The sequence below is a fragment of the Coregonus lavaretus genome (assembly GCF_964263955.1).
Source record: "Coregonus lavaretus genome assembly, chromosome: 1".
Lineage (NCBI taxonomy): Eukaryota > Metazoa > Chordata > Actinopteri > Salmoniformes > Salmonidae > Coregonus > Coregonus lavaretus.
The window spans coordinates 89,753,300-89,766,935 of record NC_139988.1 but is presented as its reverse complement, the minus strand read 5'-3'; the positions used below and the strand labels follow the sequence as shown (position 1 = coordinate 89,766,935).

General features: G+C 45.5%; 1 pseudogene across 1 annotated transcript in view; it reads left to right on the top strand.

Annotated features, from left to right (window-relative positions):
* The window catches only part of LOC311134349 (kinesin-like protein KIF20B), a 31,344-nt pseudogene extending 23,652 nt beyond the window's left edge, over positions 1–7,692 (top strand). Inside the window, exons 24-26 of the transcript in view lie at positions 2,582–2,771; positions 6,840–6,914; positions 7,555–7,692. The product of the transcript in view is annotated as a kinesin-like protein KIF20B (transcript). The remainder of the gene's footprint in view (positions 1–2,581; positions 2,772–6,839; positions 6,915–7,554) is intronic.
* Positions 7,693–13,636: the final 5,944 nt, after the last annotated feature.

Sequence of the window (13,636 nt, the reverse complement as noted above, 5' to 3'; positions counted from 1 at the left end):
ACCCCCCTCTCAATCAGAAAGATTTCTGGCTCCCAGGTGTCTTTTATACAGGTAACGAGCTGAGATTAGGAGCACACTCTTAAAGGGAGTGCTCTTAATCTCAGTTTGTTACCTGTATAAAAGACACCTGTCCACAGAAGCAATCAATCAATCAGATTCCAAACTCTTTACCATGGCCAAGACCAAAGAGCTCTCCAAGGATGTCAGGGACAAGATTGTAGACCTACACAAGGCTGGAATGGGCTACAAGACCATCGCCAAGCAGCTTGGTGAGAAGGTGACAACAGTTGGTGCGATTATTCGCAAATGGAAGAAACACAAAAGAACTGTCAATCTCCCTCGGCCTGGGGTTCCATACAAGACCTCACCTCGTGGAGTTGCAATGAACATGAGAAAGGTGAGGAATCAGCCCAGAACTACACGGGAGGATCTTGTCAATGATCTCAAGGCAGCTGGGACCATAGTCACCAAGAAAACAATTGGTAACACACTATGCCGTGAAGGACTGAAATCCTGCAGCGCCCGCAAGGTCCCCCTGCTCAAGAAAGCACATATACAGGCCCGTCTGAAGTTTGCCAATGAACATCTGAATGAAACAGAGGAGAACTGGGTGAAAGTGTTGTGGTCAGATGAGACCAAAATCGAACTCTTTGGCATCAACTCAACTCGCCGTGTTTGGAGGAGGAGGAATGCTGCCTATGACCCCAAGAACACCATCCCCACCATCAAACATGGAGGTGGAAACATTATGCTTTGGGGGTGTTTTTCTGCTAAGGGGACAGGACAACTTCACCGCATCAAAGGGACGATGGACGGGGCCATGTACCATCAAATCTTGGGTGAGAACCTCCTTCCCTCAGCCAGGGCATTGAACATGGGTCGTGGATGGGTATTCCAGCATGACAATGACCCAAAACACACGGCCAAGGCAACAAAGGAGTGGCTGAAGAAGAGGCGCATTAAGGTCCTGGAGTGGCCTAGCCAGTCTCCAGACCTTAATCCCATAGAAAATCTGTGGAGGGAGCTGAAGGTTCGAGTTGCCAAACGTCAGCCTCGAAACCTTAATGACTTTGAGAAGATCTGCAAAGAGGAGTGGGACAAAATCCCTCCTGAGATGTGTGCAAACCTGGTGGCCAACTACAAGAAACGTCTGACCTCTGTGATTGCCAACAAGGGTTTTGCCACCAAGTACTAAGTCATGTTTTGCAGAGGGGTCAAATACTTATTTTCCTCATTAAAATGCAAATCAATTTATAACATTTTTGACATGCGTTTTTCTGGATTTTTTTGTTGTTATTCTGTCTCTCACTGTTCAAATAAACCTACCATTAAAATTATAGACTGATCATGTCTTTGTCAGTGGGCAAACGTACAAAATCAGCAGCGGATCAAATACTTTTTCCCCTCACTGTACATGCCTAATCTCTCTAGACATCCGGGTGTCCTCCCACAATGTTCCAGTCTTCCAGTGTTACATGCCTGTACGTAACAGAACGTCAGTTTGGCATAGAGTCCGTACATCCTTTCCTACGTCTGTTGCCCACATCCCCCAGACACAAAATAATAGCTATCAAGATGATCACTGAGATTATCTTCGCTAAAATCTTGGCCTGCAAACCTTGGTTTCGAGTTGCGACGTTCTGGCATGTCTGCCTCGTGATTTGTTGGGAGTCACTGCCTAGGGTCGGCTTAGATAGTGGGGAGAGAGCTTCATTCTGGTCCACGCTTATTTTTGCAGTGAGTAAAAATTAATGTACATTTATTTTTGGCAGACTATCTTAATTATTTTGTCAGGTAAAAATGTATTTGAACTCTCATTTCACGATCTGACATAATGGTAGGCAATGTTTTTGCCTTTAAATTAGAGATTGACAATTTTGTCATGGTTTTAGGTCAATTTTAAGCACTACTGAACAAAGAGCCGTTTGGGAGCTGAGCCAAATGAACAGCTCTTTTAGGTGAATGGAGCAAAATTATCAGACTCACTGAAAAGACTCGGAATGCCCATCACGAGTTCCATAGCTACGGTAGTCATGGGAGAGCGCAGTGATTTTTAAGAACTATTTTCACGCGGATGAAGAGAAAATCTTGTTTTTTTTAAAGATGAGTTCAGCGATTTGCAGCCCAGATGGCTCCTGGCAACGCGTTAGAATGATGCCATCTGTCAGAAGACCGCGCTGCATGGTTCCAACTGATTAGCCTCCCGAGTGGCGCAGTGGTCTAAGGCACTGCATCGCAGTGCTAGCTGTGCCACTAGAGATCCTGGTTCGAATCCAGGCTCTGTCGTAGCCGGCCGCGACCGGGAGACCCATGGGGCGGCGCATAATTGGCCCTGCGTCGTCCAGGGTAGGGGAGGGAATGGCCGGCAGGGATGTAGCTCAGTTGGTAGAGCATGGCGTTTGCAATGCCAGGGTTGTGGGTTCAATTCCCACGGGGGGCCAGTATGAAAAATAAAATAATGTATGCACTCACTAACTGTAAGTGGCTCTGGATAAGAGCATCTGCTAAATGACGTAAATGTAAATGTAAAATTAGGCACTCTCTGTAGGTTAACCCACACTCACCCTCACTGTCAATACTGGGGTCTGGGGACTACCCATCGGTGCTAGACTCCTCAGATCTCAACGGAGGGAGGCAGGACCAGACGCTTCCCCAAGCCTGAGATCTCCTTCAGCCCGCTGCAGCCCGACAGGATGGCCCTGAAACGCCAGGCAGAGGGCGTGGTCAACGTCTAAATCCCACGCAAGAGGAAGAGCGCTGAGATTGACAAGGTAGACCGTGTGGGAGGGACCAGGGTCCTTCTCTCAACCGAAATGCAGACCCTGTCCATCTTACCATGCAGGTGGTGGTCTCTCTCCTGTCAGTCATCCAAGTCATTTTTGGAGAGAGCATTAGTACTGCTACAGTTCTGTTATCCCATTAAAGTCAGCAGTCATCCACCTAACTAATTGCAATGGCGTAAGAAACCAAGCAAGAAGCAAAAATGTTTTCATTGCCTCGGATAAGCCGTAATGAAGTGTTAATTAGGTTCAACTTAAGAACAAGTTGTTGAACATATATTAATTTACTGCCCCGTCTTACATTATGCGTTGAAATGAAAAGCTTGTGCTTCCTTTAATGGAAGTAAATAAGAGTTTCCCCGTTACATTATTGGTGGGATCTATTGTGTAAATATAATGAGTTGATAATAATGAGTCTGGGTCTCTGCTGCAGTGACGTAGGAGGTGGGTCTCTGCTGCAGTGACTTAGGAGGTGGGTCTCTGCTGCAGTGACTTAGGAGGTGGGTCTCTGCTGCAGTGACGTAGGAGGTGGGTCTCTGCTGCAGTGACTTAGGAGGTGGGTCTCTGCTGCAGTGACGTAGGAGGTGGGTCTCTGCTGCAGTGACTTAGGAGTGAGTGAAGGCTATTGTGCTGTATTGCCTCCATATAGGAGGAGTATTTATGGGGTTAAACCTCTGCAGTTAAAGACTAAAGTAATTTCATTAATGACTTCCCTGCTGACTGTCCCAGTTGTAGGAAAGAGAGAGAGGGGAGGAGAGACGATGGGAGAGAGGGGGGAGTAGAGACGATGGGAGAGAGGGGGGAGGAGAGAGAGAGAGACGAGGGGGAGAATCTCTGTTGTATTTACTTGATTCTTCGCGTCCCTCTCAAAACGCATTGGTTGAGAAGGGGAGGAACCTCAGATCTTCTGGTCCAATGAGAAGGAGACAAGGAAACAAGGAAATACTGTTGAGATTCACCTGAGGACTTGGGAAAAGTGTGTGTGTGAGAGAGATGGCGCTGACGGCAGAGGCACTGCCTCAGCAGAGAGGAGTTTGGTCCACTGTCTTTAAACATGGCCTGTGCTTAACAACATGGTAACTAACTAAAGCCCACACAGCACAGCAGGTGAGTCCATAGGTGCGCTGATGTTCCTAGTCCTATTTTTAGTGTTACTTAGCAACACTGTTTTATGAGTTCATGGGAGCTCTGATGTTCCTAGTCCTATTTTTAGTGTTACTTAGCAACACTGTTTTATGAGTTCATGGGAGCTCTGATGTTCCTAGTCCTATTTTTAGTGTTACTTAGCAACACTGTTTTATGAGTTCATGGGAGCTCTGATGTTCCTAGTCCTATTTTTAGTGTTACTCAGCAACACTGTTATATGAGTTCATGGGAGCTCTGATGTTCCTAGTCCTATTTTTAGTGTTACTCAGCAACACTGTTATATGAGTTCATGGGAGCTCTGATGTTCCTAGTCCTATTTTTAGTGTTACTCAGCAACACTGTTATATGAGTTCATGGGAGCTCTGATGTTCCTAGTCCTATTTTTAGTGTTACTCAGCAACACTGTTATATGAGTTCATGGGAGCTCTGATGTTCCTAGTCCTATTTTTAGTGTTACTCATCAACACTGTTAAATGAGTTCATGGGAGCTCTGATGTTCCTAGTCCTATTTTTAGTGTTACTTAGCAACACTGTTATATGAGTTCATGGGAGTTCTGATATTCCTAGTCCTATTTTTAGTGTTACTCAGCAACACTGTTATATGAGTTCATGGGAGCTCTGATGTTCCTAGTCCTATTTTTAGTGTTACTCAGCAACACTGTTATATGAGTTCATGGGAGCTCTGATGTTCCTAGTCCTATTTTTAGTGTTACTCAGCAACACTGTTAAATGAGTTCATGGGAGCTCTGATGTTCCTAGTCCTATTTTTAGTGTTACTTAGCAACACTGTTATATGAGTTCATGGGAGCTCTGATATTCCTAGTCCTATTTTTAGTGTTACTCAGCAACACTGTTATATGAGTTCATGGGAGCTCTGATGTTCCTAGTCCTATTTTTAGTGTTACTCAGCAACACTGTTATATGAGTTCATGGGAGCTCTGATGTTCCTAGTCCTATTTTTTTGTGTTACTCAGCAACACTGTTATATGAGTTCATGGGAGCTCTGATGTTCCTAGTCCTATTTTTAGTGTTACTCAGCAACACTGTTATATGAGTTCATGGGAGCTCTGATGTTCCTAGTCCTATTTTTAGTGTTACTTAGCAACACTGTTATATGAGTTCATGGGAGCTCTGATGTTCCTAGTCCTATTTTTAGTGTTACTCAGCAACACTGTTATATGAGTTCATGGGAGCTCTGATGTTCCTAGTCCTATTTTTAGTGTTACTTAGCAACACTGTTATATGAGTTCATGGGAGCTCTGATGTTCCTAGTCCTATTTTTAGTGTTACTCAGCAACACTGTTATATGAGTTCATGGGAGCTCTGATGTTCCTAGTCCTATTTTTAGTGTTACTTAGCAACACTGTTATATGAGTTCATGGGAGCTCTGATGTTCCTAGTCCTATTTTTAGTGTTACTTAGCAGCACTGTTTTTTGGGACACAAAAACATCCCATTCCCCTGTGTCTGTGTCTCTGACTCCCCATTGCTGGGAATAAAATACCAAACGTTTTGTTCAACACGAGATGTGAAGAAAGATATGTTGAGAGATGACAACAAAGGAAAGTCCAGTTAAATTAAATATATATTTCACAATGTTCTCTATTTAGTAATAAACTTTTTATTTACCTAATTATGAGGGTGTTATCAGCTTTCGCTCTGCCTTCAGCGATCCAGGCGTAAAAAAAAAAAACAGCCACTAAATCTTTTAGACGGTTAATTATTTTTCACAAACACATAAACAGGGCAATGGTTTTAGTATTAAAGATAAATGCACCAGAAGTTGACTTCAGCGCGGGCTTAAGCCAGTCTAAACATTTAAATGTGCTCTTGGAAGTATTTTTTTTAAAAACATGACACGTCCTTGTAGCGTTTTAGTCCTGATGTAATTCAGGTGTCAATATAATATCATGGCAATGTCAGATTTTATAGGAGTCTGTGGTTGGTTAGTTACTTTGTACATGGTTGACGCATATAGCCCTCGGTGTAGACAACTCAGGTTGTTCTTGCTAACTTTTCCTTTACTTGTTACTTCAGAGGTTTTTCCGTTGTTTCCCACCGCTTATAACAAACCTCTTTCTTTTTGACGAAGAAAACGTGGGACAGTAATAGCTAAACGGAGAGAAACACATGACCTCCCATCTCAGGGACTCCTCCCCTCTTCATGCATGTTTGTGATCATGCGTGTTACCCCATCAATCGCCATCCCCGCTCTATTTTCTATTACTTTGGTCTGGTCGGTAATACCTCGGTTGGCGTAATGGCAAAGCTATGGAAGTCCTCTGACAATATGGAATGGTTGTGATTTTAAATGACAGGAGTGTTTCAGCGCTGGGTATTTCCTACTGTTCAGTGGTTATTTCTATAAATAATAATATATATATATACCCATTGATTATTGAAGACTATAACTTATAAAATACAGAAACAAACTCGAGAACTTGAAACATGCTTAATACAGCATCTTATGTAAAAGCAAAGTGCAGAGTTGGACAGATGTTACTGATAAGTTATTGAAGAGGCTTTTATTTTGGAGTACACATTTAGCTTGAGGGTTTATTTAGCCATGAGCTGAACATTTCAGACTAGATTTGTGTAAGGGATGGCCTACGCTAGAGCTGTGAAACATACATTGTTAATCCACATCAATAATTGGAAACCTACTGATGTATTCAACCTGCAATTGCATGGGACTCTTGAAACGTTTGGCATTTTATTTATTCAATTGATCTCTCAATCTATACATTCATAAAACTAAATCCATAGCTCCTATCTGATCCCCGGCATTTCATAATTGTATTTCTTCAACTGATATTTTTGAAATCTATACATTCATAAAACTAAATCCACACCGTGGGGTTTTAATTTCTCTCCCTCGTCTCATATCTCTCTCCTCTGTGCTCGTCTTTCTCAGGATGACGTGCACAGTGAGACCCGTAGAAACCCCAGAACCGGACCGACTCCTAAACTGGCTGTGCAGCAAGATGAGGTGAGACACAGCTTTTTTATGTTTGAGCAGATGTTAGTTTGAACAGATACAAACGTGTTTTTTTGTCCCCCTGTCAATAAAACGGTTAAACGGTAGGGGAGACACAGAGGCTGATCAGGGAGGACTATGATAAAGGACTGGAGCCTGGCCTGTAGGCCGTCATGATGTGGAAGTGTCATCTAGTCACAGCCTTTGCCTGGCATGAACTAATGCACGTTTGTGTGGGTAGGGAGGGGGATGTATGATGACAATGCTACTCTATGCTGGGCTTCCGAGTGGCGCAGTGGTCTAAGGCGCTGCATCTCAGTGCTTGAGGCGTCACTACAGACCCCCCTGGTTCGATTCCAGGCTGTATCACAACCCGGCCGTGATTGGGAGTCCCATAGGGCGGCGCACAATTGGCCCAGCGTCGTCCGGGTTTGGCCGGTGTAGGCCGTCATTGTAAATAAGAATTTGTTCTTAACTGACTTGCCTAGTTAAATAAAGGTGACATATGCACCTTGTTTCAATTGATTCTATGTATTCATGTAGAAGCACTAGCACTGTCAAATTTCCCCTCGGGGACAATAAAGTATATAATCTCACAGTCTTTCCATTACTTATTGAACTACTTATGTCATGGTTTCTCCTCCATCTGTAGCCGTCTCCGGCCGGGGGCAGTAAAGACCAGGGCTCCATGAGGCCCCAGGACTCCCAGTCCAGCCTGCAGAGCAGGAAAGAAGGAACGATGCGGAAGATCGGGAGACTTCCTCCAGAGCTCCCCAACATTCTTCGGTAGCAAGGGTAAGAGTTGACACTAACAGTAGCAAGGAATGGCTTGGTGCAACTCTGCACTGACTGCATGACTGTCTATCGCACAAAGAACGGCACTGCAGAGTATAGAGCACCGAGCAGACTGTGTCATTATCATCAGATCAAAGAGACAGAAACAGAAACCACACATCTGCAGTGACACAAAACACACTCTCTCTGTCCACAGCTAGTCCATGGCTGCTGTCCGGTCTCTCTGTCCACAGCTAGTCCATGGCTGCTGTCCGGTCTCTCTGTCCACAGCTAGTCCATGGCTGCTGTCCGGTCTCTCTCAGTCCATGGCTGCTGTCCGGTCTCTCTCAGTCCACAGCTAGTCCATGGCTGCTGTCCGGTCTCTCTCAGTCCACAGCTAGTACATGGCTGCTCTCCGGTCTCTCTGTCCACAGCTAGTCCATGGCTGCTGTCCGGTCTCTCTCAGTCCATGGCTGCTGTCCGGTCTCTCTCAGTCCACAGCTAGTCCATGGCTGCTGTCCGTTCTCTCTCAGTCCACAGCTAGTCCATGGCTGCTGTCCGGTCTCTCTCAGTCCACAGCTAGTCCATGGCTGCTGTCCGGTCTCTCTGTCCACAGCTAGTCCATGGCTGCTGTCCGGTCTCTCTCAGTCCATGGCTGCTGTCCGGTCTCTCTCAGTCCACAGCTAGTCCATGGCTGCTGTCCTTTCTCTCTCAGTCCACAGCTAGTCCATGGCTGCTGTCCGGTCTCTCTCAGTCCATGGCTGCTGTCCGGTCTCTCTCAGTCCACAGCTAGTCCATGGCTGCTGTCCTTTCTCTCTCAGTCCACAGCTAGTCCATGGCTGCTGTCCGGTCTCTCTCAGTCCACAGCTAGTCCATGGCTGCTGTCCGGTCTCTCTCAGTCCACAGCTAGTCCATGGCTGCTGTCCGGTCTCTCTCTGTCCACAGCTAGTCCATGGCTGCTGTCCGGTCTCTCTCAGTCCACAGCTAGTCCATGGCTGCTGTCCGGTCTCTCTCAGTCCACAGCTAGTCCATGGCTGCTGTCCGGTCTCTCTCAGTCCACAGCTAGTCCATGGCTGCTGTCCGGTCTCTCTCAGTCCACAGCTAGTCCATGGCTGCTGTCCGGTCTCTCTCAGTCCACAGCTAGTCCATGGCTGCTGTCCGGTCTCTCTCAGTCCACAGCTAGTCCATGGCTGCTGTCCGGTCTCTCTCAGTCCACAGCTAGTCCATGGCTGCTGTCCGGTCTCTCTCAGTCCACAGCTAGTCCATGGCTGCTGTCCGGTCTCTCTGTCCACAGCTAGTCCATGGCTGCTGTCCGGTCTCTCTCAGTCCACAGCTAGTCCATGGCTGCTGTCCGGTCTCTCTCAGTCCACAGCTAGTCCATGGCTGCTGTCCGGTCTCTCTGTCCACAGCTAGTCCATGGCTGCTGTCCGGTCTCTCTCAGTCCACAGCTAGTCCATGGCTGCTGTCCGGTCTCTCTCAGTCCACAGCTAGTCCATGGCTGCTGTCCGGTCTCTCTCAGTCCACAGCTAGTCCATGGCTGCTGTCCGGTCTCTCTCAGTCCACAGCTAGTCCATGGCTGCTGTCCGGTCTCTCTCAGTCCACAGCTAGTCCATGGCTGCTGTCCGGTCTCTCTCAGTCCACAGCTAGTCTATGGCTGCTGTCCGGTCTCTCTCAGTCCACAGCTAGTCCATGGCTGCTGTCCGGTCTCTCTCAGTCCACAGCTAGTCCATGGCTGCTGTCCGGTCTCTCTCAGTCCACAGCTAGTCCATGGCTGCTGTCCGGTCTCTCTCAGTCCACAGCTAGTACATGGCTGCTGTCCGGTCTCTCTCAGTCCACAGCTAGTCCATGGCTGCTGTCCGGTCTCTCTCAGTCCACAGCTAGTCCATGGCTGCTGTCCGGTCTCTCTCAGTCCACAGCTAGTCCATGGCTGCTGTCCGGTCTCTCTCAGTCCACAGCTAGTCCATGGCTGCTGTCCGGTCTCTCTCAGTCCACAGCTAGTCCATGGCTGCTGTCCGGTCTATCTCAGTCCACAGCTAGTACATGGCTGCTGTCCGGTCTCTCTCAGTCCACAGCTAGTACATGGCTGCTGTCCGGTCTCTCTCAGTCCACAGCTAGTCCATGGCTGCTGTCCGGTCTCTCTCAGTCCACAGCTAGTCCATGGCTGCTGTCCGGTCTCTCTCAGTCCACAGCTAGTCCATGGCTGCTGTCCGGTCTCTCTCAGTCCACAGCTAGTCCATGGCTGCTGTCCGGTCTCTCTCAGTCCACAGCTAGTCCATGGCTGCTGTCCGGTCTCTCTCAGTCCACAGCTAGTCCATGGCTGCTGTCCGGTCTCTCTCAGTCCACAGCTAGTCCATGGCTGCTGTCCGGTCTATCTCAGTCCACAGCTAGTACATGGCTGCTCTTTCTAGCCTACAGTAATGGCTTGCTCTGACTTTAACTTTTTATTGGCTTTATGCTGCTCAGCTTTTTAAAAGCCCTTACGTCCCTCTTTTTCTCTGCAGCTAAAAAGATAATGGGATTGGTGAGCAGGAAATCCCCAGAGACGGAAGGGGGGGGTCCATGAGCTTTAGACCCATGAAGTCCAAGTGGAAGCTGTACAGGCCAGAGATCTCCTCCCACTCGGTGAGAACCCACAGCCAGCTGCCCGTCCGTCTGATTAGGGCTGGGGGGCGATATGGCCAAAGTACATCACAATATTTGTCTTATTGTTGACGGTATAGCGGTATTTTAATGTTTCTGAATAATACACGTTTTAAATATGTTTTATGAGTAGCAGGGGTTGGAACCGGTTCAGGAAACGGAACACCGGGAAAATAATGAAAATTTTCAAGGAACAGAAACGGAACCGGGAATGAAAGTGATCCATACTGTTACGGAACAGAACCGTTATTTTTAAAAGCATGGGAACCGGTTAATAATGTCATTTTACGTTCCAGGCATTTTTGTATAGTTGCGTCTTGCGCCATACGCTACACTTGTCTGTCCATCACTCATGGAAACAACTAGCTTGCCTGCTCTATCCCCACTGGTTGGTGGAGTCATTTAATGAGCCAAATGTAAAAAAACGGTTGATTTCACAGGTAGAAAAAGGAAAAGAATGGAAGAACATAAACCAGTACTTTGTTTGGGGTTCGAACCAGTTCAGAACTTCATTTTGCTGGTTGGAACAGTGGAACGGAACGAAAAGAATAATGGTTCAGAACGAAACAATCGGTTCCAACCCCTGATGAGTAGTGCAGGACCCTAGGATGGCTACAAATGCATTCTACATGGTTTTAATGGGCTTTCTCCATTCTGGTTTTAATGGGCTTTCTCCATTCTGGTTTTAATGGGCTTTCTTCATTTGGGTTTTAATGGGCTTTCTCCATTCTGATTGGTTTATACTCAACCAAAACTGACAGGGAAGTAGTCCAATTTTGTATAACTTGTTTATTTATTTAGCACTGTATAAACAAATCATTAGAGTCGTGTATTGTAAAAATCCATACCTGTAATGTGGATCCATCCGTACGATATAAGGCCCAGCCCTACGTCTGATGACTACAAACAGGGAATATATGATTGGTAGGGCTGCTCCAAACCATGGCCAACATAACTGTTGGGACAGCAGGTCTTCATTTTTAGATTTATTCATCAGCAGGGTTCTTGATCAATTTTCGGGGGGGGGATATGTTGTTTATCACAGGTGTGTGCCCAAATAGCAAGGTGTGCACGAAGGCAAACCTAGCAAGTTCAGGTCCTACGCTGGTCAGCCATGCCCTATGGATAGTGATTCCCATTCATTTGAGGTTGATATGGTGGCTGTCATGTAAAAGGTACTTGTTGATTAACTTCGGTCGTAAATCTGAACCTGTTGACCTCTGTCTCAGATCATCAGTGGCGTTCCAAACGAGAAAGAGAGTGACCATCTCATCATCAAGAGACGACGGAGAAATGAGTTGATTTCTCTCTGTATGACAGCAAGGAAGTCAGACGCTGCTCTTTATGCTACAGGGAAATGAATGAATCGATTTTGTAATGAAGGACATCTTCAGGTTGACTCTTTTTAAGGTAATTTTCCTTTCTAGAAGTCGTGTATTTTTTTAAATCACTTGCACTTCCTCTTAGCTGCCTATTTTCTATCATATACCCTTCATTTATCACTTCATTCTATTTTTATTTCTACGTATTTAATGTTGCACATAGTATGATTTATTTCTCTCATTGTGTGATATGTATAATATGATTTAACAGAATATAATCAAGTATTTTTATTCTCAGTCCAGAACGTCATGGTGGTAATGCACTAACCTGAGGATGTACAGTGTAGTACACGTGCTGATGATACATGGTGTAACTTATAGATGTAGGGCCTTATCCAATCAGCGTAGTATCTAGGGTGAGACGGAACACCGTTACAAACTGCTCTTTTGGTTTCACTCAGTAAACCTTTTTTTATTTCCTAAATGAATCTAAATGTCTTTCCCAGTCTTGATTTACTGCACCCTTCCTTTTCACTGCTACTGCTAACATATACCAAGGTGGCTTAATAAAACACTACTCCTTTGTAATACTGTACTGCTAACATATATCAAGGTGGCTTAATAAAACACTACTCCTTTGTAATACTGTACTGCTAACATATAACATGGGTGTTTAATAAAACACTACTCCTTTGTAATACTGTACTGCTAACATACAGTACCAGTCAAAGGTTTGGACACACCTACTCATTCCAGGGTTTTCTTTATTTGTACTATTTTCTACATTGTAGAATAATAGTGAAGACATCAAAGCTATGAAATAACACATATGGAATCATGTAGTATCCAAAAAAAGTGTTAACCTAATCAAAATATATTTTATATTTCAGATTCTTCAAAGTAGCCACCCTTTGTCTTGACAGCTTTGCACACTCTTGGCATTCTCTCAACCAGCTTCATGAGGTAGTCACTTGGAATGCATTTCAATTAACAGGTGTGCCTTGTTAAAAGTTAATGCGTTTGAGCCAATCAGTTGTGTTGTGACAAAGTAGGGGTGGTACACAGAAGATAGCCCTATTTGGTGAAAGACCAAGTCCATATTATGGCAAAAACAGCTCAAATAAGCAAAGAGAAAAGACAGTCCATCATTACTTTAAGACATGAAGGTCAGTCAATCCGAAAAATGTCAAGAACTTTGAAAGTTTCTTCAAGTGCAATCTCAAAAACCTTCAAGCGCTATGATGAAACTGGCTCTCATGAGGACCACCACAGGAAAGAAAGACCCAGAGTTACCACTGCTGCAGAGGATAAGTTCATTAGAGTTAAATGCACCTCAGATTGCAGCCCAAATAAATGCTTCACAGAGTTCAAGTAACAGACACATCTCAACATCAACTGTTCAGAGGAGACTGTGTGAATCAGGCCTTCACGGTTGAATTGCTGCAAAGAAACCACTACTAAAGATAACCAATAAAAAGAAGAGACTTGCTTGGGCCAAGAAACACGAGCAATGGACATTAGACTGGTGGAAATCTGTCCTTTGGTCTGATGAGTCCAAATGTGAGATTTTTGGTTCCAACTGCCGTGTCTTTGTGAGACGAAGAGTAGGTGAATGGATGATCTCTGCATGTGTGGTTCCCACCGTGAAGCATGGAGGAGGAGGTGTGATGGTGCTTTGCTGGTGACACTGTTGGTGATTTTATTTAGAATTCAAGGCACACTTAACCAGCATGGCTACCACAGCATTCTGCAGCAATACGCCATCCCATCTGGTTTGCACTTAGTGGGACTATCATTTGTTTTTCAACAGGAAAATGACCCAAAACACACCTCCAGGCAGTGTAAGGGCTATTTGACCAAGAAGGAGAGTGATGGAGTGTTGCATCAGATGACCTGGCCTCCACAATCACCCGACCTCTACCCAATTGAGATGGTTTGGGATGAGTTGGACTGCAGAGTGAAGGAAAAGCAGCCAACAAGTGCTCAGCATATGTGGGA